The following is an 18,348-nucleotide window of genomic DNA, read 5'->3' as shown; positions in this document are numbered from 1 at the left end:
AGATGTGAATCAAGGCTGTTCAGTTATTGCAGGATCTTCACTGTGGATAGTGTGGATGGATACATTGAAACACTGAAAGATTTCCTTGAGCTCTAGTGCAAACAGACTACGTCATGACAAATTTAGGCACAGGTGATTTCCCATCATGCCTCGCAGGTCAAGGTTAATTCAACAAGGAAATTAATCTTTTTTTTTTCCAGCAAGCCTCAGATTTAATTTAAAAGGCCCGTCTCTGACTTTTGTTCTTTAACAGTCATGAGTTAAACATGTTCCACACCCACAATGAAGGGAGTTATCTGGTACTATCTGGAAGGGATAGTTCACCGAAAATTGAGATTGACTTACCGGTCATCTTCCAAACCTGTATGACTTCATTTCTTCTGTGGAACACGCCAGAAGATAGTTTGAGAAATGTGATTTTTATTTATTTATCACAGTTGAAGTCAAAGGGGTTCATTGTTGTTTGGTTCTCATCTTTTTTCAAAATAAATTTCTTTTGAAACATAATTTTTTTTTTTTTTTTTATATAAATTAAACAAATTTATTTAAGTTTTTTCATAATTTCTTTTTCTTTTTTCAAAATTCATTTTGAAGGATATCTACACATTAAAACAGAAGTCACATGATGTTTGTTTTCCCACAAACATGCTTTATAAATTTCCCAGAAAATTCCTTTGAAATGTCTTGAGTCATGAATCATGGGGTGTGTGCAATGCTTGCTGAAAAACAGGAAGTGTGTGTCTGGTTATGTGTACTGACCTGTTTACTCTTCCCTTACTCATGCGCTGTGGTTGTGGTCATGTGACTCTCTTTTGCCACTCTTTTTGAAATGGACTTCACTGCACGGCTCCATGTGAGTATGCATACACAACAATGGAGCGCGGTGTAGGTTAGGGTTCACATCGTATATGTAAATAAACACACACACTCACACACACAACATATTTGACTTTCAAAGCAATCCCACAGAGTGGGAATGTTTGAACACAAGAGATTTTCATTGGATCTGTTGCTGCTCCTGGAGTTTCGAGGGATCTCATATCAGCATGGCTGCGCAAAACATTTCCAATACGTCTTTGTTCAAACTCACCCATGAATGAAATCATATCTTAGTTAGTTATTTGAACACAGTAGTGTTAATGTTAAATGTCGCTGTCAGCATCTTGCTTGTGTATTTTCATAAATGCAAATGTATTTCACTTTTGAAATACACTCAAAAACTCACAAAACCTGTCAAGGTCATATTTAACCCCAAAATATAAAGAATTTAATTATATTAATAGTAAGAATTTAGCATTTTTATTACAATTAAGCATATTTTTCCTCTAAATATCGTAAAAAAAAAGCTCATTCTCTGTATTGTAATTCTAAATATTTTTTAAAATATTTTATTTAGGCTAAATAATGATACATTTTTAAGTTTAGATCATTCTTGTATTTGCTGTACTGCCTTAATTTATGATTTTATGATTAGATTAAAACATTGAATTGCAGTATTTATTTATTTATTTTACTGAAGTTTGCTGTATGGTAATGTGAATCTAATGAGCATCACCACTGAGAATAATTACTGCTAATTATTGTGGTAATTACATATTTAAAAACAAAATTCAGATCCGTTATGTTCTTGAGAACCTGCTTAATTATCATGAAATTTATGTTGTCAGGCAAAAACTTTATGATCCTTTTTTTTTTTTTTTTTTTCTCTTTAATGTCAGGGTAAAATGTGACCTGAACATGTTTTTGTGACATTCACCTGCATAAATAAAACCGTTGAAGGCATAATGACCTGCTGCCGTCTGTTTTTAGGACAACAGTGATGGTCTGTGTGTTTTCAGACTCTAGATTCATGTGGAATTACACTGGTGCTGGTTCAGCAGTTATATCTGTACAACAACAGTTCACAGAAAGCCCGTATCACGAGACAGAGAGTGATATTGCTGTGAAACTGTTGGTCCGGGATCAGAGGAATGGGAGATGTTCAGAAAATGTGGTCCATTTACCTCATCAAAATCAACTATTTGTTCTGTGGAGTGGCACAAGACTCAGATTGTTTCATGTAGAGGTTCAGTGCCTGGTATTTTCCCACTGTCAGGGAAATTTCACTTCTTTCCTTCTATCTGTCTCTCGCTCAGACTGAGAACTGGCCTGACCCGTAGTGAAAACATAAACAGAATGTGGCATATAGGATGGTTTCTGGGTCAAATCCTTATCACGATTCATAGAAGGATAAATATGTTGGCCTTTCTAAATTCAGATATATATATGGGTTAGTCTAGGGGTTAAACATCTGGGCTGGCAAAAAAAAAAAAAAATGTTGGTTTGAACCCTACAGCTGATCTTCAGCGTTGTCGAAAAGCACATTATCTCAGATTTCTCTTGGGGAACTGTCTCTGAAATAATAATTGGTAAAAGTGTTAGCTAAATGACTAATTAGTATTTAGAACTGGAAATGTAGGGCAATTTATGATTAGTTGCAATAGTATTCCCACCCTATCAATAATTTATAGGTGGAGGAATATCCAGTTACAGTTTCTACATGGCCATCGTGTAATTCACTAATGAACATCGCCCCCTTGTGGTGCATGAGACTTTAGTTTTAGTTGGAAGCAGGCAAGTGCTATTTTTTCTGTCAATTTTAAAAACGAAGATCGCAGATTAGTCAGATATTTAAATGTCCTTGTTTTGTTGATTAGATTAACATCTAGTATATTTGGAGTTCTGTGTGTGATTGGCACACCAAACTGCAGCCACTGTTTTGTTGATGTGAACTAAACATTTGTCTCTTATCAGAAACATCGCTCTCTGACTCGAGTGTGATTTACATGTTTGTTTTTTCACCTGGATGTTCTGCTCTGTAAGGTGCTAAGATATAAACTCTACTCATTTCTTCCGCATTGATTTTCTGAAGAGACTGAGATGGTTGTGAATGAATGAAATGAATTATGAATTACAAAATGAATTATTGAAATGCAGTACCTTTCAGCTTCACCATCAACCCTTTGTGTCTCACATCAGCGGGTAATACAACTGACTATTATTTCAAATGATCATTTCAATCTTACAATGAAGCTTAAGTCTCAATGTGTGTTTTTACAGTGACGTCACTTCCTGTCAAGCTTCTGCATGTTAATGCATTCACCTGGGAATTATGTTTGTATGTTTGCACCATACTCTACCAAATAATAACATTATTTTATTATGTCTTTGTTATAATTAAGTTAATTTAATTAGGTTAATTTATTTATTATATTATGTTTAAAATATAATTTTTATTATAATATATATTTGTTAATAATTAAATATTAATAACATTAAACAAATTACATTTTCTTTAAGTTCAATTGCTGCCATGTAGTTTTAGGTAAACTCAAAGTGATTTCAAAGTTGCAACCAGTGTTATTACTGTAATTTAATTACTTTTCTCTTAAAACTATAGAACAATTCTAAAACAATAGTGGATTTAACATCTAATGTTAAAATGTATGTTTTTAATGTAACCTCCTCCCTTTAAATACTTTGGTCAGTGTCCTTGTATTGTCTATCATTGTATTGTTCAACTGGTCAATGTTGATATGGGATTTAGAAAGTAATTAGTAATAAGAAATACAATATTTTTTAGAGAGAGTGATTATACAGTAATCTGATTAAACAGGTGAATATGTAATAGCTAGTATTACATAAAATATTAACATTTCTTTGAATTAGGCACATTGATTTGTAATTTTTGACGTGTATTTTAATTTAATTTTTGAATCTTTTTTTTTTATCTCTCTTAGAAATATGATATACTATGTATTATTGAATGTATACATTATTTGATTTGTGTATTTTGACTTGGATACTTTATTTCATTGAATATGTAACCTACATATTGATTTGTGTATTTTGACTTGTATACTTTATTAATATTTATGATTTTGTTGCGTTGCATATCAATATCCATGTTCTTTTTTCTTCTTCTCCTACACTGTTATTATATTGTGTTTGAGTTAACTTTATATTGTGTGAGACATGTTCTCTACGCATTCTTTGAACTTTCTTTCTTCAGGTTTCCTTGCACGGCGCGACCAGGTGAATGTTATATGACTAATTAATTGCTGAGACTTGAGATTGTGTTTGTTACTCACACCCCGACGAAGGCTTGTAAGCCGCAACGCGTAGGTGTGTACTTGTCACCAGTTTTTAGTCACCATGATGAAATAAAGGCTTTTAAACTTTTTTCAACACTATTCGAGTGCCTTGGAATATCTTTAGTTTTTGTAATAGCTACAGTAGTAATTTATCACTTTTTTAAAGTAACTAACCCAATGCTGGTCGCAACTTGCAGCGTTATGTAACTTTGCTCTTTATTTGTCCATTTTAAATGAATAAATTGTGAAAAAACAGACGTATAATATTGAATACAAATAACTAACTATTGAGACAAATTAAATAGATAAAAACAGATGTTGTTGTTGTTATAATGATGATTTTTTCTTTTTACAGTGTGCATCACGGCAAATGTTTGAAGCAGATTTGGTGACGGAGTGTGAGCGTATGGAGGTCAGAGATCAGATGTCCATGCCAGGCCAGTTGTGGACGGCGTACACCCAGCCTGTGGGATTTCGGGTAAGCATGTGGAGTGTTTGTGTGTGTTTTAGGGATTGGTATGAACTCTAAACCCTATATACACACCCCTCCTCCACTGCATCATAGTGCCAACCTGACAGCCCGTGCACTCCAGAGAGCTATATCCGGACATGTGCGAGTGTGTGTGAGTAGCTCCTTCAACCACCAGCTGGCAAGGTCACGATTCACCAGTTAATCTCTCCCTCTGTCTTTCTTTCTGTTTGCTCCCCCCTCCCTCCCTCTGTTTCTTTCTGTGCATGTTTGTGTTAGTCTGCAGTTTCACAGGAACCAGAGTTCATGTCTGCTTTGTTCCAGTCGGTGTCCTCCAACAGGGTGATAAGCAAGTCCTGAAGGAATCTGCAGACCTTCATATTTTCTGCTCTGATTTTAGAGGATCGTCTGCTGAATTCTGCACATGCTCATCAGTAGATGCTTAATCAATAAGCCAAAATATTCACTGAACACACTAGCAGGGATGTGTAGAACTTTGTGAATGATTTTTGGGCTAATCTGTAGAGCTTGGTTTCAACATAATGGGATTGTCATTATTATTGACTTAGTTAGCCTGGCTAATTATTGCAGTTATTGTATATGCACAAGCTTTTAAAACTTTGGGTTCTGTAGGGTTTTGCGCTCACCAAGGCTGGAATTATTTGATCAAAAATACGGTAAAACAGTCATATTGTGAAATATTATTACAATGTAGGAATTACTTATCATCACTCCAGTCTTCAGTGTCACATGATCCTTCAGAAATCATTTTATATGCTCAGGAAATATTTGTTATTATCAATGTTGAAAACAGGTTTGCTGCTTAATAATTTGTGGGAGCTGTAATACATTATTTTCAGGATTCTTTGATGAATAGAAAGTTCAGAATGGAACTTACATAGAATGGAAGTCTTTACTGTCAATTTAGAAACTAACTTACTAGAAACTTTCACTAGAAAAGCGAATTTTTCAAACTTTAAATGCTGTTTAAAACGCCTCGATGTTTGAAGGTTGTATAGATCGACGCAGAGAGAGATATTAATATATATTAATATATTAACTTTTGTGGATCACGGTAGAAGAATACTCCATTTCCCAGAATGCTTTATCTGTGTTTTCTTTGCTGTTTAATCAATTCCTTTCCCTGTCATTACAATTTAAATTCTAATTCAACCTGTGGGGTGTGGCCAGTTCTATTACAAATCAAATCCAACTCATGAATTGAAATGCAGCCAGTTATTGAATTGTGAATTTTGCGCAATCCTGTTACTCAAGTCCACCCGCTTTGACTTGAGTAATTGCTTTAGCAAGAGCTGCTAATTGCATTATCTCATAACCTGGGCTAAGCACTATAATATCAATTCATCCCAGTCAGTAATGAGTGTTTGTATTTGTGTGTGTGTGTGTGTGTGTGATAATGGATGTGTTAATAACCAAATAAACCCTCAACCATCTTTCTCTCTCACACATCAGGAGTGTGTGGTAATTAAATAGATAAGTCTGCACGTCAGATTTGCTTCTTGTCTCTCTTGATGCTAACCCGCGCTGACTAGCTCATTATTGGACAGCCATAATTGCGTCCCGCCGTCTGGTCGGCACTGGGAGTCGCATGAACATTATTTTTATTTCTGATCTCCGTCGGGTATTTTCTTGTTCTTGTCAATTTTCCACATGACAGGTAGAATCTGACATCTTTATGCACTCAGTGTTTTGTGACAGCATGACAGCATGTTGCAATACTGTGTAAATGTCACAATGTGCAAACCAACGTTCTACAGTAGCATGCACTTGCTCTCTTTTGTTTTCTCTCTCACTTGCACACATGGGCATTGCATGTGGAAGCATGTCTGCGGCAGAGATCTTGAACAGATCATGCTCATATTTTACTACAAACTAACTAAATGTAGTAGTTTAACTAAGCACCAAATGGGCTAAAATATAGATGCTTTGTACTGTATTTAAATGAAGCCATTTGTTCTTTTGAGCCAAACATGGCTTTATATGTAAATTAGGCTCATTATAGAATGCACCTTATTCATAAATGCTTGCCGCAATTACCACTGTGCTCTTACTGTTATGAAATGTTTTTGAAAGAAGTCTCATGCATTTGTTTGATCAAAAACACAGTAAAAAAAAGACACATTGTGACATTAATACAATTTAAAGAACTCTTTTCTATGTGTATAATATATTTTAAAATGCTATTTATTCCAGTGATGTCTTCAGTGTCACATGATCCTTCAGAAATCATTCCAATATGCTGATTTAGTGCTTTACATTTAGTGATTTACTACTCTTTAATATAATGCTACTTAATATTTACTGTGATACCACTTTTCAAGATTCGTTAAAGAATAAAAAAAACATTTGTAACATTTGAAATGTCTTTACTGACACTTTTGATCATTCTTTTGCATTCTTGCTGAATTAAAGTTCAGTTTCTTTAAAGAAAAAAAACTAACTTTTGAATGGTGTGGTGGTGTATATTTTCTATTGATCATGGCAGCAGTTGTTCATAAGATTTCTGCATTTTACAGGTATCTGAATCACAGACAAACCCGGTCGTGCAAATAAAGGGCGGCAACGGTGGCTCGATTCCTGGAACACAGAAGAAGCAGACATCCACACAGACACAAAGCCATGAAGGTACAGTAGATGCTGTATCTTTCTTCTGTTTCAGCACTGTCAGCAGTCAGGGTGATGCACACGTGCACAAAGGCATTTGTGCAGTCCTGAACACACTCTTACACGCAAGGAAATCACATGGAACAAAGCAGAGCAGTGAGTGATCAGATGGTATTGTATTTGCCTAATGGAAGTGTAGAGATTGCAGCAGTGGCGGCGAGATAAACGCTCTGGCCCTTTGTTGGGTCGCTTCGCTCTATTACTGCTAAGCGCTCTGACATTTAAGTATGACATTTCTGTCATCAGACGTCCTGGCAGTTATTTGCAGCAGATCAAGGAGGGTTTTTAAACCTATCAAATGCGAAATTTCTCATCCAAAACTCATTAAGTGTTTAATGAAATAAACTGCCTTAAATACCTTTAAGACGAAAGGGAAGGCTGAGCATGTTTATCATACTTAATAATGCTTGCTAAGGCTCTATTAACTATTGCTCATTCTTTAAGGGTTAGAGGTTTTTTTCAGATATATGATAGCTCAAATCATGTGGGTGTTGGGTGTCTACTCAACACATCTGACTTGTGGTGTGGTTTAGCCTGGTTTTCCCAAGTGTTTATTTTTTTTCTTCTTCTTTCGTTTCTATCACATGATGGCTTCTGGGTTCCTTTGGCTTGCTTAGGTTAAAAGGCATTTAATATTCAGTAATATTATCAATATAACTACACTGACACTATTGGGTGTGAATTGAATTGACCTGGATGATGACACTATTGTCTCCACGTATTTTAAAGCTCATTAGTTGAATTGAACTCATTTAATAATTGATGATTTTACACAGTTATTGAACTGAACTGAATCAACACTGACACTATTGTCTTTTCAGAGCAGAATTTGAATGTGTCTTATATTTGATAAGGTTTGCATCATTGATTGGTACTTTCCTGTTTATTACTGCATCTGCACTGTATAAAATGCTTCATAGATTGAGTTACAGCCTGAAATTTAAGCTGTACATTTAAGCTATAACATGCTAAATAAATAAAGGTGACTTGATTTGGCTGTTACTTTTCAAAGCAGATGATTAAACAGCATTGCAGCTGCGACTTTTGCACGGGTATAAGCACCACTCACGTTTTCTCCTGTTAATGTAAAAAATTAGGGCGTTTTCACACCTGGCTTGTTTGGAGCATTTGTTTCAGTATATTTGATTCATGTATGAACACTTGGATCCGCACCAAAACAATCAGTACCACCTGAACAAGGTGGTCTCAGACCATTTGAAAACAATCTCTGGAGTGGTTTGGTTGAGGTGAGAAAGCAACAAACCAAGCGGTATCATCATTCATAACAGGAAATGTGTTATATAAAAAGCAGCAGTCTCTGATTCTGTGAGTTTTTGTGGTTGGGAACCAAAGAGCTGTCACGACAGCTACAGATAAAGCCACAATAAGCCCGCGGAGCCAACTTGTCAATCCATCTTGATGGATGACGCAGAGGAACATAAATAGGTGATCTCTGACCAATAAGAGGACAGTTTTACTCATGCGACTTGCATAAACACATTTTGGTACGCTTTGAAATGTTGCCTTGTGAAAGCGAACCAAACCAAGATGAAAACGCCACATTGTAACAAATAAAGTCCCTGTTTCGGAACAAAGCAAATTATCTACAGGTCTGAAAAAGTCTTTAATGGGTTTATTTATCTGGAGATCTTACATTAGACTATAAAGCTCAGATGTGCACACACACATTTTTAGCCGTACTGCAGATATTATGGTCTTGTCAGGCTTTTCAAATGTCAAGGGATGACTTGTTCCTGTTCACTGGGCTGACACTGCACAGCTGAACCAAAACCTTCCCTCCATAAACCAGCCAAAATGCCAGCGCACCCCAGCAACCGTTCACCTTCAGCTTCTCAAAATCTCCCATAAATGTGGGCTCACTTTTAAAGTTCCTCACCGAAATGTTGCAGGCGAAAGACAGTGGGATTGCATGTGACAAAGTACGATGAATGATACAGGAGTAATGATGACAAAATAAACATCCAAAGCTATTCAGCCTTTTTTATGGATCATTTTATAATATGGAAGTGTATAGTGTAATACAAATCTGACACTAGTGTTATACAAGTAGACACCGCCAGAATGATCGCCTCGTCCATTGTGGGACGTCAGTTTTGCTTTGTTACTAAGTTCCGAGTCTCCACGCATGCTGAGGTCACTGCCTAACCAAGAGGCATGCTGTTGGCCGGCCATGCAAACTTGTGTGTCAAAGTTGACCAAACTTGAACCCATAACAAAATTAGGCACAATTTTTCATTGCATTGAAATGCCTGGATTTTGCTGAGCAACAGTAAATGTGACCTTAAATCATGATGTATGCACTTAAATCATGTCAGATTTAAGCCATTATTCACTGAAAATCGATAGACTTTAGCTCTAGAACCATTGACCTTTTGAATATGCGCTAATGTTTGAATATACACAGAATTAGATTTTACAGTGGATTTTCTGTGCATAACTACTTTAATATCAGACAGTTCCTCACAGAAAAGATATGATTTTGGAAGACTTGGAATATATATATATATTTACATTTATAATGTTACAAAAGAATTCAATTTTAATGAAATGCTGTCCTTTTGAACTTTCTATTCATCAAAGTATCCTGAATAAAATGTATAGAAAACTGAAAATATTAGGATTATGATTTCTGAAGGATCATGTGACACTGAAGACTGGAGTAATGATGCTGAAAATTCATCTTTGACATCACAGGAGTAAATTAAAATAGAAAATGGTTAATTTTAAATTGTAACAATATTACTTTATTTTTTTTCTCCATCAAATAAATGCACCTCTTATTAATGCTCCTTTTATGTTTCACAGAAGAAAGAAAGTCATACAGAACATCGTGAAGGTGAGTAAACGATGACAGATTTCTAACACCCTTTCTATTCATTCTAACTCCGTAGTGACACATACTGTAACTACATTCATCATTCTATCCATGTTGTACCTCTCTTTCCCTTTCTCCCGCTGACTCAGCTTCTTTTAACCGCCTTCCTTACCTGGCCGTCCCCATGGAGTTTACCCACAATGCCTTGCGCCTGCACTACAGCTCCTCCCCCCTTCCCCAATCTAGACTAACCAGTTCTCTGAACACCCCCAGACATCTTTACATTCACCCCACTATCTCGCAGGCTCTTTCTGTCCGTGCCTGTTTCTGTTTGGACAGTCCTGCTGGCCTCCAGCCAGTGTGTATTGTGTGGTGAGAAAACAGCCCATTGGGAACAGCGGACCAGGGTTCAGGAAGGGCCTCTGGGAAAACCGGCTGCGTCTCTTTCATTCTCATCCCTGGACTGAAGACCCACAAATGGCCAATCAGATTCAATCCATGCTGTCCCCTGGCTCTTACTGCCTCCGCTTGCTAAGTATCCCCGAGGCCAGTCTCTCCCTCCTCTTCCCACGTCTCCATCTCCGTCACACTCTATTTTCTCCCTCTGTCCATCCATCAATCATTTCTTTCCATCACGCTCTCCATTCGTCATACATCCATCAGTGAACCCACCCACCCATCCGTCCCTCCCAGCCACTATATCTTCATTTTCTTGAGAGAATAGTTCATCAAAAAAAATGAAAATGATTTACTATTTATGGTAACACTTTACAGTAAGGTTTAATTTGCTAATATTAGTATTAGTTAGCATGAACTAACAATGAACAACCCTTTTACAGCATTTATTTATTAATAATGTAAATTTTGACAATAACTAATACGTTTTTAAAATCAAAAGTTGTATCTGTGTATTAATGCACTGTGAACTACAGTAACATGAACCATAAACAATTGTATTTTTAGTAATAAAGATTAATAAAAACTGTAAAAAAGGCTATCTATCTATCTATCTATCTATCTATCTATCTATCTATCTATCTATCTATCTATCTATCTATCTCTTCCATCTGTTTAAGCTCTATAACACCTTTCTTCCATTCTCACTCTTCCCCCCCAAAAAACACCTCAGATTGTGTCTCCTCTCATCCCCCCATTTACTGCGACATTCCCAACAGACACTCCATCAGGAATCCTCTTGCTGTCGAGCCGGGATGTCCCACCCACCCCCAACCTGCCTCCACCGGATCCCATGGGATGAAGGGATGGAGGAGGAAGAGGGTGGAGGTCTAATGAATAAGTGATTAAGATTGACAGTGTCTGGGGGTCTGCTGTTGTGGTCTTCCTGATCCCAGGCCACAATTTTCATTTTCTCTCGCTCAACTAAACAAGCAGAGCCCATAAACCCACCCTCAGGTCCCTGAAGTATCATTAGCCCAGGTGAATGGCGTGTTTTTCTTTTTTTTTCACTAGTCTTTCTCTCTAATACCGGTTTCCTTTCCAGTTTCTCCTTGGATGAACATTAGGATGACAGTGTGGGTGTCTCATTTTTATGCTCTGGTGCAAAACACAAACAGGAGAGACCTGCCCATTCAGAAAATCTCATACGGCTTTATTAAAATCTGACAGCTCTCAGTCACCAGATTTCGAGTTAGTGATATTTCGAGCACTATTGATTTTCTTCTGTCTTAAAAATTGCACACAGACATGTCATCCTAAATAGCCATTGTCACATAATCATGCTCATTACAGTATATTTACAGGCGTATTTTTATCATGAGGATATATAAGATAGTTATGCCTAACGAACTTTAACCATGACTATTTCACAGTATAGCATGGCCTTGCATACCTTATTGCTTAATTAAGGACATTAAAGGTCAAATAATCCAATGTATAGATCCATTAATACTCTTTTCAAGTGCAGACCATCAGTGTTGCCCCCTCTCAGTGTCACAGATAGAATATCAGCCATTTTCCACTCATTGCAATATAGGGTTTTAAAACGCCATTATAGGCAACCGTCTTGATTTTGGGAGAAGTGAAAGCACAACATTATATGCATATGTCATTGGACTGTAATGCCACATATAGGACTGTATCTCAGTTACTGTAAGGGTTTGAGTCAGTTAGTAAATTCCAATTACATGCTTATTCAAAACCTTTTATGAAGATGTTGCGTAAACTAGTGAACAGGATATATAACAGGAATATAACCGTGGCATACATTCAGGCAATAATCAACTATATAATGGAGGTATATTTTGACCAGAGGGTGAGAATTTTTGGCAAATTAGAATTAAAAAACATCCATTTGGTGAGAAAATAAATGAACAATATTTATTAAAAAAAGGGATATTTGGCTCAGAAAGTGCTAACTTCCATTTCAACATATTAGCTCACATGATGGATATACAAAATACTCAAATCATAATGTAATGTTTATAATGTACATAATGTTTGCGACACAGGGGTCCAAATTTCCATATGGCTCCCATATTTTATGAAAAATGTTAAGGTTAAAGGAAAATGTCCTGGCAGAATATGACCGGTATCACTTCCACTTTTACTGAATTTTTTTCTTACAGTGTTGTGTTTTTTTTTTGGTTTTTTTTTTTTTTTGGACTGTTATGATATAATACCAGATGCTTTTTTACATTTTATTTTTGCAAAAATAATAGGGCAGTTATTTACATGTCTCAGAATTTTCTTAGACATTCTTAGACTTAGACATTAAAACAAATGATTCTTAATCATAAAATTACTGATGTATATGTTTAATAGATTTCATTTTAATTTAAGCATTTTAATATCTCTCAAGGGAGAGTGAAAACATGTACATGAAACATGAAAACTGCTCATACACAAATGCCTTACATTTTAGAGAAGTGAAACCAACCTTATTTTATGCAAATGTCTCCTTTTTTCTTTTCAAATCGATTTTGAATTGACATGATGGCTTATATAAGACGAATGAGTCTGAATATTCTCTTTAAACCCCCCAGTGCTCATGAATTGTGCTGTATAATGTATTATTGATGTGTAAAGTCTGTGAGCAACAGTCTGAACTGCTGCTCGTATAGCGCGTCGCGGGGGCACGAGACAGCCGCAGCTCGCGCGCTCACACACACACACACACACACACACAGCCGGGCTCTCACGCGCAGCCGGTCGTTCTGTCGGTAGCGGTGCGCTGTGGAAACGGCAGGTGTCAGACTCGGTTCTAACAAGCCTTTTGCAGTGCTTTCTCCTTAAAAACAGCATATAGATCCGCTCGGATGATATAGACAGGCAAGACGTGCGCGCGCTGCCACAATTGCTTCATTTGCTGTACGGATTTGTATTACATTTTTGGCGGTGAGTATATTATATCTTATATATCCAACCTGGACGCTCATAATTGGGTTATCGCGTGCATCACAAACGGTTTCGCATTTTATGCTCATGTCAATGCTTTTGCTCTTTGAAGCACATGTAAAGCTTGCATGTTAAGTTGCATTCATTTGATGTACCGGCAGTTATTTTCTCTATAGTATGCATGAAAATGCAACGTGTTCTCTGGTTATATGCGTGGCCTGGGTGTTTTTAAATGCTAGAGAAAGAGAGAGAGACCCCTTCTGTTTTATATGGAGGACGAGGTGCTCTTGAAAAGCTTCTGGGCTCTATTTTGGAAGGAAGAAAGCACCAGCCGAAGCCTTTTGAGAGAGCGCAGTGTCTCCCAGCCATCCTGTTGTCATGGTTACTGCACTGGGAGGCTGGGGATAATATGGCTGCGATTCAGGCTCTCTGTATATATGTGTGTGTGTGTGTGTGTGTGTGTGTGTGTGTGTGTGTGTGTGTTTTACTACACGATGCCTTAAACACAAGGACCCACTGTATGTGTTAGATACAGCCTGTATTTAGTTGTGAGTTGTGATGCTTTGAACGGGTGCATATCTGCCCAAGTCATTTGTAATACGCAGCTTTATTGCTGGGTGTAAATGATGATGCATCTTAAATGCATGCAGTTTTATGTCAGACGATGCAATGCAATTGCAATGCTTAGTGATCCATTGTTAACCCAACTATCATAATGTACTCGTCACTGGGAATATAGGCGTCAGACAACCAGACATCCCAGTGCCAGACGAGACACAAGACGCCCTAAATGATCACTTGTTCTCTCTCTACCTGTTAAAAGGTGTGTGTGTGTGTGTGTGTGTGTAAGCGTCAGCCTGGAGCTGGTGAGCGGATGCGTTTAATGAGATTTATATCCCTGGGATGATTTAAGTGAAGACGTTGTAAGTGATACGATGACATGATACAATAGGACGTCTGACCTTGACAGCAGTGGAAGTGACAGAACGAGGTGATTTAAATCACATTTACACACGGCTCAGTTGTTCATACTCGTTTACTTGGTGGTCTCCTTCACAGGACCCCTGACGTGTCAGGAAAGAGGGGGGGAAATCCTGTCTACACTTGAAGCCTCTATTTTGATGTCCCGTAGCCCGTTGCGCATGGAAAGGCAGCATTACGCAGTCGGCTGTATGTGGGTAAGGTAGACGGCATCGATATATTTAGCGCACTGCAGCTCCCGAGTGAGTTAAATACCGCGTGCTGATCATTTGTAATGGTCAGTCTTTGTGTGTGTGTGTGTGTGTGTGTGCGTTTGCTTGCGCGCGCGCGGCGGTGTCATCTCGCGTCTGAAGAGGGTTAGTGGGTCATGCAGACGTCCAGTATCCAGACTGCACAGAGATGGAGAAGGAGATGAAGTGTGTGTTTGGCTTTCTTTTGTGTTAATAGTCCCAGACAGGTATATTGGATAGGTCAGACTGTGTTGGCTGCATGGATAGTGTTTCATTTAAACCTCATAATTGTGAGAATGCCTCTTATTGTTGCTCTAGAGACTTATTGTGTGTGCGTGCGTTTTTATCACTGAATCATATTAATATACTTTAAATTAAAAAGGTTTTATAAGAGTCACTGACTGAGTAATGCACCATATACTCCTTAATAGGAAATTTACATGAAATTCCAATTATATATATACATGCATAGATAGATAAAGATAGAGATAGATAGATAGATATATACAGATAGATAGATAGATAGATAGATAGATAGAGTGACGGCAGCCTAATATTCCTTCTTCTGTCTGTTTTGTTTGATTATTTGTCCTTATATTCTTTTATTTTATTTGACAGAAGTCCTTTTTCCCCCACCATAGCAAATACCGAACCATACTGAAACCATGATACAAACAAACCCGTGAGTAATTTGAACCGTTACACCCCTAATATATATATATATATATATATATATATATATATCTTTTCTTTTTCTTTTTTTTTTGTGACACCACAGGACAATTTAAAGTTACTAGTGAAAGTCAGTTGTAGATAACCATATTAATTAACCCAAAAATGTCATGAGTCAGTTTGATTACATGAGATTACACCAATGAATGTTATTTTCTAAAATGGTCAGAACAGGTCTATGGCAATAACAATATATATATATTTTTTTTACAGTGGTGAGTTAAGCTGTTCTCCCCTCTGCCTCTTGGCACGTATTGTCAGGCCACTATGTGTCCAACTCACGATCTCCGAGGAAATCGTGCCTTATTTTAAGAGATTATAAGAGATTAATGATGTACCACAGCTGTCAAAAGGTACCAACACGCATAAAACAAGCGAATTTCACCACAAAAAATATCACAAGACAGCCAAAAGGTGGAGGCAGATCTTTCTGAAAGCTTGTTGAAGGCTTGTTGGGGTGGCAGTGATTGAGTAGAGGAGTTGATTTGAAGATAAGGCCCTTCTTTAAGTTTATCAGTGACTGTGTGTGTGTGTGTGTGTGTGTGTGTTTGTAGCCACATGAGTGCCGGTGTGTGTAGTGTAAAGAGTGAAGGTGACAGACAGATCCAGTTAAAGTAATTAAACAGAATTGATCGCCCTGAAGACCCATACTGTTCTGCTGACAGTACTGGAAGTCTTTCAGTCAATGAGACACACACACACACACACACACACACACACACACACACACACACACACGTGTACACTATGAGACACACTGTAGACCTCTAAAGCTGATAATGATGCCCAAACCCTTAACGCTACCCCCCCTAAAAGTCATTATTTACTTTATTTATGAATATTTTTCCACTTGAGGACATCCATGATTGCTAATGCCAACAATAAGGACGGCCTGTTGGCCCGGGACAAGTGTGGGAGCACATTTTGAGTCGGTTGACAGAATGGTTACTTGGTCTTTTGGGTCAATACTGTGTTAGACAATTTTTATATTCATTAATCTTGTACATCCAAATGTTTGCTTTTCTTTGATATAATATAACGTATTTTAACTTTTGCCGATTTGTCACTAAGATCATTTAATCAAAATGCCAAAAAATGCTGGTGATTGTTTTTGTTAGAAATTGTGTTAAACCAGTCTAGCAAATACAAAAATGCATTGCTAAAAATGCATTTATTTGAAATAGAAATCTTTAGTGAAAAAAAATTATAATTGTCTTTGCTGTCATTTTTGAATCTATTGATTACCCGCCTTTCGCTATCTTACATTTTTGTTTAAAACTGTTTAAATATATGAATTTGTAAGGTAACCATATTCATTTACCAAAATAATATTTATAGGACCTAAGGTATAAACTATATAAAGTTACTGTTTATAAATTACATGTGGCAGGTGTGTAAAAACATTCCAATTGGTCAGCAAAGAAATTTTTTTTATTTGTCAGCCCTGTTGTTACTAGCGATATAGGCAAATATTGACACATACAAACATACGTCACACTCAAACACCCCCAGTGAGTGACTAGTCATGTAGTTAAGTAGGCGTGTGCTGCTGCTGTAGGAATTATGGGTATCTGGCAGTTACAGATCGCTGAGGCTCTCAGGAATAGTTTGTGTGACGACAGGGTACTTTACAGCAGCTGAGCCTGAGTGTGTGTTTGTGTATGTGTATGTGTATGATGGACTCGTGCATGTGAAAAGCTGGGATGGACTTTGGGTACTGAGCACCCATGCAGAATGTCAAACATTAACCACATGTGTTTGAATGAGGAGCAGAGGTCAAAGGTAACTTTCTGAAAGCGTCTTTTGCTAAATGTCACATCAAAATGTTCTGTGTGGTGTCAGACAGTGTGTTCTTACATCCCCATGTTGCAAGCGTTTAGGAGGGTATAGACCTTTTTGGAAAGATAATGGGGTAAAGATTACAATGATGTAGAAAACGACACACAAATTCATGCACCGTTGACCTAATTCAATTGAAATAATGTGTAACTGCTAAGATGAACTGGTGTGTATTCTGTCAAACAGCACTGAATACAGACATAAAGAGATTTCATTTGTTGCCTAATGTAATGGCAGCTTGGGCTATAGAGCTTTAATGTAATGGAAACTAGGGTTTTACTGCGGTTTGTTTCGATCGGATGTTCGGCATTAGAAAGCTTTAAATGGCACCGCCTGAGTCAGAGCTGCAGAAGAAAGCGGTTGAGCTTCACATTTAACTCTGTTAGACTGTGTTCCTCTGCCAGACACACGGATTTTCTGTACATGTGTGCTGTTTATATTCCAGCCTGTGTTTGTATGTCTGTCCAGTTGGCTTCATCTGGTCAATGAGTATTAAACTAAGCAGAGCCCCATAGCAAAGGCTCTGAATATGAATTTAAAATCACCCTTTAATGAACTTGATATGCAGAAACAACTACACACTATTGTTCAAAAGTGTGGGATCCTATTCAGCAAGAATTTTATTCAGACATTTGTTCAGCAAGGATGCATTAAATTGATCAAACGGGACAGTAAAGACATTTATAATGTTACGAAGGATTTCTATTTCGAATTAATAGATTTATCTTGTTTTCCTCAAAATATTAAGCAGCAAATCAGAATATCAGGATGATTTCTGAAAGATCACGTGACACTGAAGACTGGAGTAATGAGGCTGAAAATTCAGCTTTGCATCACTGGAATAAATTAAATTTAAAAAATATATATGAAAATGGGAAACTGTTATTTTAAATTGTAATAACATTTCACCATATCACAGTTTTTGTTGTATTTTTGATCAAATAAACGCAGCCTTAGTGAGACTTATTTCAAAAATGTGGGAAAAAAAATCTTACGAACCCCAAACTTTTGAACGGTAGTTTAGTAAACTATTTTTATGCTGATTCCCCAGAAAAAGAGCATCAGACTACAAATGGTTTACGAAGTTAC

At 37.1% G+C, this 18,348-nt stretch overlaps 1 protein-coding gene across 2 annotated transcripts in view; it reads left to right on the top strand.

The window, feature by feature from the left end:
• The first annotated feature begins 13,261 nt into the window (after positions 1-13,261).
• The window catches only part of psd2 (pleckstrin and Sec7 domain containing 2), a 40,424-nt gene continuing 35,337 nt past the window's right edge, over positions 13,262-18,348 (top strand). The window contains exon 1 of one of the 2 annotated variants that reach the window (XM_084430279.1): positions 13,262-13,477. The gene's annotated coding sequence lies outside the window, so the exon portion shown is untranslated. Of the gene's footprint in view, positions 13,478-16,968; positions 17,203-18,348 lie in introns of those variants that run through there. The other variant, XM_084430278.1, reaches the window with a different exon arrangement.

This window comes from Rutilus rutilus (assembly GCF_951802725.1).
Source record: "Rutilus rutilus genome assembly, chromosome: 14".
Classification (NCBI taxonomy): Eukaryota; Metazoa; Chordata; class Actinopteri; order Cypriniformes; family Leuciscidae; genus Rutilus; species Rutilus rutilus.
The sequence above is the reverse complement of the archived record's forward strand: the minus strand, read 5'-3'. Positions and strand labels throughout refer to the sequence as shown.